The following is a 5631-nucleotide window of genomic DNA, read 5'->3' as shown; positions in this document are numbered from 1 at the left end:
AGGAAAAAAGACACAAGACTAGTTTGCTTGATAATTCCCACCGCCTCGCCTCACCCAGTAGACATTGGTATATTTCAGTCAAAATGAATGGGAATCAAAACGCCCGGTGTGGAGTGAACTGGAGGCGGGGCCGGGGGGAGCTGCTCTCTGGCTCCCCCTGGCCCTCGGCCCACCTGCTCGAGGGGGAGGAGTTACGCCCGCTCTTCGGCATCAGAACTTACCATGATGGCTGTGACCTAAAATCCTCAGGAAGCCCTGCGGTCATGGCCCGGAAGCACCCCGGAAAAGGAAGGGTGTGTGGAGCCACCAGAGTGGTGGTGCCTCCCTGAGGACTTTAGGACCCTCTGTGGACCCTGAAATACTTTCATTCTCAGGACTCAGGGACTCAGTTGGGCCTGATCCTAATGGTACCCGCTGCCTCACAGAGCACTCTAGTTCTAAGTACACAAAGCCCCCAAATCCAGCCCACTGGTCAGATCCAAGCCACGGTCCAGGACCCCCTAGGGATGGAGAGGACCATGATCAGAGTGAGGCATCTTCAGAAGAGTCAGGAGGGGACCAGGAACTCTCAAGAGAGAATGAGGCTGGGTACCAGGAGGATGGGAACCCTTCTTTGCTTTCCATTCCATCTGCTTGTACCTTCCAGGGAACCCCTGGAATCCCTGAAGGGCCTTGTCCTGAGGGAGGAGACAGCTCTTCTAGCAACTTTTGCCACCACTGTACCTCTCCAGCTCTGGGGGAAGACGAAGAGTTGGAAGAGGAATATGATGAGGAGGAACCTCTTAAGTTTCCCAGTGGTTTTTCACGTGTGCCCAGTGGAAAGAAACCTGCACCCCGGAGACAACAGCACCGCGTTCCAGCCAAGGAGGATACTCGGGAGGGTGGACGCAGACATCCCAGACCCCCTGGTCGACATCGGCTGGGTCGGGAACGGAGTCGGGCAGATAAGCGCAGAGGACTGGGAGTGCGGGGTCAGAGGAATTGCGTCAGCTTGGACAGGCAGGCTTCCGGAAGCTGATCGAACTGCTGGTACTAGTGGGGAGTGCGTGGAAACTTGTGGCCATCTCATCCATGCACGCAGGCAGCTGAAAGGCAGTGATCTGGACCTTTTTTGGGGTCTGGGTGGGAGTCTGGGCAGGGCGGCTGGGGGCCGGGGCCCAGGTGATGTCCCAGTTTCCGAGCCAAGGGTTTTGCTATGGGCAGGGCTGTTCACCCGTTTTCTTAGGCTACTGGGTGCTTTGCTGCTCCTGGCTCTGGCCCTTTGGTTGGGCTGTCTACAGTTGGGCCGGTGGTTTCTGGTGGGGCTGAGTGACCGGTTAGGCTGGAGGGGTAAAGCCACCTGGCTCTTCTCTTGGCTGGCTTCTCCCACCTGACAGCAGTGCCTGATTCTGCTGAGAGCCAGCAGGCCGTGGCAGCAGCTGGTAAGAATAGTTCAGTGGGGTTGGCGGGCGTTGCCTTGGGTCAAGCAGAGGACCAACAGGCAGCGCAATGCACCTGTAGCTAGTGGTCGCTACTGCCCGCCTGAAGAGGAAGTGGCTCGACTGTTGACCATGGCTGGGGTTCCTGAGGATGAGCTACCCCCTCTTCATGTGTTGGGGGTTGAAGGCACAGCATCGGATGTTGAGCTGAAGAAGGCCTATAGGCAGCCGGCAGCGATGGTTCTAAAAAAAAAAAAAAAACCATCATCCCCGGGCTGAGGAGGCCTTCAAGGTTTTGCGGGCAGCTTGGGACTTTGTCAGCAACCCTGAAAGACGGAAGGAATATGGGATGAAGCGAATGGCAGAGAATGAGCTGAGCCGGTCAGTGCATGAGTTTCTGTCCAAGCTGCAGGATGACCTCAAAGAAGCAATGAATACTGGGATGTGCAGCCAATGCCAGGGGAAGCATAGGAGGCTTGAAACGGACCGGGAACCTGAGAGGGCCAGATTCTGTGCTGAGCGTAACAGGCTACATCCTGCTGAGGAAGGAGACTTTGGGGCAGAGTTGAGCATATTGGGCCTCAAGATCACGTACTTTGCGCTGATGGATAGAAAGGTGTGTGACATCACAGGGTGGGCTGGATGCCAGCGTGTGGGAATCTCCCCAGATACCCGCAGAGCCCCCTATCACATCTCATTTGGTTCACGTACGCCAGGCACGAGTGGGCGGCAGAGAGCTACCCCAGGTGCCCCTCCTGCTGACCTTCAGGATTTCTTGAGCCAGATCTTTCAACTACCCACAGGCCAGATGTCCAAAGGGAACTTCTTTGCAGCTCCTCAGCTGGGCCCTGGGACCACTGCAGCCTCCAAGCCCAACAGCACAGTACCCAAGGGAGAAGCCAAACCGAAGCGGGGGAAGAAAGTAAGGACGCCTTTCCAACGTTGACACCTCCTCTCTTTCCTCAAATCAATGTCAGGGAGTCAAAAGGGCTGTGTAGGACTTCCCTGGTGGCGCAGTGGTTGAGAATCCGCCTGCCGATGCAGGAGACACGGGTTCGTGCCCTGGTCCGGGAAGATCCCACATGCCGCGGAGCAACTAAGCCCGTGAGCCATGGCCGCTAGGCCTGCATGTCCGGAGCCTGTGCTCCGCAACGGGAGAGGCCGCAACAGTGAGAGGCCCGCATACCGCAAAAAAAAAAAAAAAAAAAAGGGCTGTGTACAGCACAGGATGGAGTTTGATTTATTTTCAGATATTTAAAAAAGGGAAAATTTTTAAGCTCAAACTGTTCACTCAGTACTCAAAAGAAGCCCTGGAACCACTGTCCCTCCTCCACCAGCACCCAGGAACTGAATCTCGTCTTCTGACAATACCAAAGAAATAGGGGGTGAATAGAACAAAGAACCTAAGGGCCTGGACCTGGGCTGGACCACATCTTCCAGAGTAGTGTGGGAACTGGGTATTTCCCTGGGGTCTGTATGCCTTTGTCTTGTCTTTTGCTTCTACAGCAGATGACACTTTCCCCCCTCTTTTTAAACGTGTCTGTATTATTTCTTGACCCATTTCAGGAGGGAGCCCCCTCCTTTGCCCCAATATACTAGTAAAAAGACAGAACAAGAAAGCATGTAACCCTAACTATAGGAGAGACATAGAGTTCAGAGAGTGGGAACTCTCCCCTTGTGGGTAATCACTCAGCTTCGCGCTTGTTGCTGCAGGGACGGCCCAAACTAATAATTTTTAAAAAACAGATTCACATCCTCTGCCCTTGGGTGAGGGGGAAGGATAGAGGGGCTCCCGGCAGCCCCCTTATGATCCAAGGGTTTGTATTTTTTTAAGCTTGTTCATATTTGTAAGTACATATCTATTTAAAGCCAGGGGATTATCTTTCTATAAATACATAACTGGCCAAAAAAAAATGCCTGGTTTGAGTGTTAGTTAACTTAAACTCTACGTCTTGGGAATCTATATATCTTAGAGGTTCACTAAAGAACTGTGTACTTGAACCAGTGGATTTTATAAAGCACGGTGAATACTCAAAGTACTAGTATATTTCCCTCATATTCTCAGTCTAACAATACAAAGATAAGTCAAACATACCGCAATCATATGTTATTGAAAAAACTGTCTTATATATCCACTTAACAAAAATTCATGAATGCTGATCATGTGTCAAATACTGTGTAATGTACTGTATTAAGTGACAGGTATATTTACAAATGTATTTTTATCAAAAGAGGGAGAAAAGAAAGAGCACGGAAGCATTATTCAGCTATTCAATTATTATAAAATATGTAAACAAATATTTGTCATGAACTGGTTTTCCTCTGTCCTGCTTCAAGATAGGAAGATAAATTGAGAGAAATTCTAAAAGAAGTTACTCCCAGGGTTCATGTTCTAGGTTCATAGGTAAATTTATTTTACTCCTGATTATTAACTGGCATAAGGTGAATTTAGCTTCTCTTAGATACCAGGAATAAACTTCTCTTAAGAAAAATTTATCAAGCCATAGAATCATTGTTTGTGGAAAACATTCGAAGTCCCATTTCTGGAGTCCTTTAAAGAGAAAAATGAACAAGGTGATGATGCCTTATTGTAAATAACTTAGGCTCTGACTTTGTCCAGCTTTTTGTTCTGTAAAGGGCCTAGTGCATTTTGGGGGCTTAATAAATTTTGAATTATAAGTAACATGCTTACACAGCCTCTGGGGATGGACTCTTAGTCCTAATAAGATTTTCCAACTCTAATTTTCATGATTTGCTGCTGTGTAGGTAACAGTCATGAGTTCAACAAGATCTATAAATGCAAAGTATTTTGTAGTCAAAGTATTTTGTAGTTTCAATATGTCAAAGGTAAGATTTCATTGAAAGTAGCATTAGAATGAACACTATTGAGTACCTCTAAAATGTGGATCGAAGGACGAGCTATAGAATTTCATATAAGGTGAGCATTGTGTGAAGTGTTAACCCAGGTTAATTTTAAGCTGAGATTGATTGGGAAATAAGATGAAATAGAAATGAGAAGAAAGATCATTATCCAAAATGAAAGGTGCTGGAGGATTTATGGTGGCACAAAAGCAGAAAGGACCAGGACTAGTGAATTAGGTAAAAGTTCAGTATATATCAAAAAGGCTGCTTTGGTACTAATACATTTCTGAAAATAACCCTGCTTTAGACAATATATGAAAGAGCATAATGTGTATATATGGTGTTGAGATGTGAGGTACGTGTGTGGGAGGGGATGAGGATTCAGAGAAATTGAAGTAGAGGTAAGGTTAATGCATCTTTCGGACTAATGTAGTCATAATGTAACTGATGCAGAGGGGAGGCAAACCTAAGGATTCTAGAGTCAAGGATGGTGATCAGACACTGGCTTGGGCAACTATGCAGAGGGTGGCAGTGATGCCTATGCTAAAAAATGTAAGACTAGGTCATAGGGAAGATGATAAAATAGACTTTGGACATTTTGAAACTGAGGTGCCTGTGCACAGTACCAATGAAGAGTTATGAGTCTACCACTCAGGGTGGGAAGAAACATGTATATGTACAGCTGATTCACTTTGTTATACAGCAGAAACGAACACACCACTGTAAAGCAATTCTACTCCAATAAAGATGTTAAAAAATAAGTCATTAGCACTTGGATATAAGTGAATCATAGGAGTGAGTGAGTTTACTGAAGAAGACAGAACACTGAGACGAGAACCTAGAACTACACTGATGGGATGGAAGAAAACCAAGGAATCCTCCAGGAAGATGGGTGAGGAGAAGAACAACCGGAAGCATTCGAGACCGTGGAGTCCAATGGATCAACACGGATTCAGGAAGAAGGAAGTGGTATCAAATGCTGCTGAGATGCCAAGGGAGATAAGGACTGAAAAATGTTCACTTCATTTAATTACAAGGAGGGCTTTGCTTTTCGTGGAGTGATGAGGATGGAAGTAAGACTGGATTAAATTGTGAATGGGAGGGGAGGAAGTGAAGATAGTGAGAAACAAAAAAATTTTTTTGAGCGTTGTTGTGAAGAAAAAGACAGAATGTGGTTGTTGGTTGTCACAAGTTTTCTGGTTCGGGACCCTTCCAAGTTTTGACCACTTTAATTCTTCTCCCTGAACATTCTTCACATTTTTGTAGCTATTTAAATCACTGGTTTTTAAAAAAAACCACGAGTGCATCCAGTCTAGGGAGGGATTGGAGGTTTCCATGTAAAGCCCCAAAG

At 46.9% G+C, this 5631-nt stretch overlaps 1 pseudogene; it reads left to right on the top strand.

Moving 5' to 3' along the window:
* The first annotated feature begins 263 nt into the window (after positions 1-263).
* Positions 264-2364, top strand: LOC131747354 (dnaJ homolog subfamily C member 14 pseudogene; annotated as a pseudogene).
* The last annotated feature ends 3267 nt before the right edge of the window (positions 2365-5631 follow it).

Source organism: Kogia breviceps, chromosome 20, assembly GCF_026419965.1.
Source record: "Kogia breviceps isolate mKogBre1 chromosome 20, mKogBre1 haplotype 1, whole genome shotgun sequence".
NCBI lineage: Eukaryota > Metazoa > Chordata > Mammalia > Artiodactyla > Physeteridae > Kogia > Kogia breviceps.
This window is presented reverse-complemented; position numbering and strand designations above follow the sequence as displayed.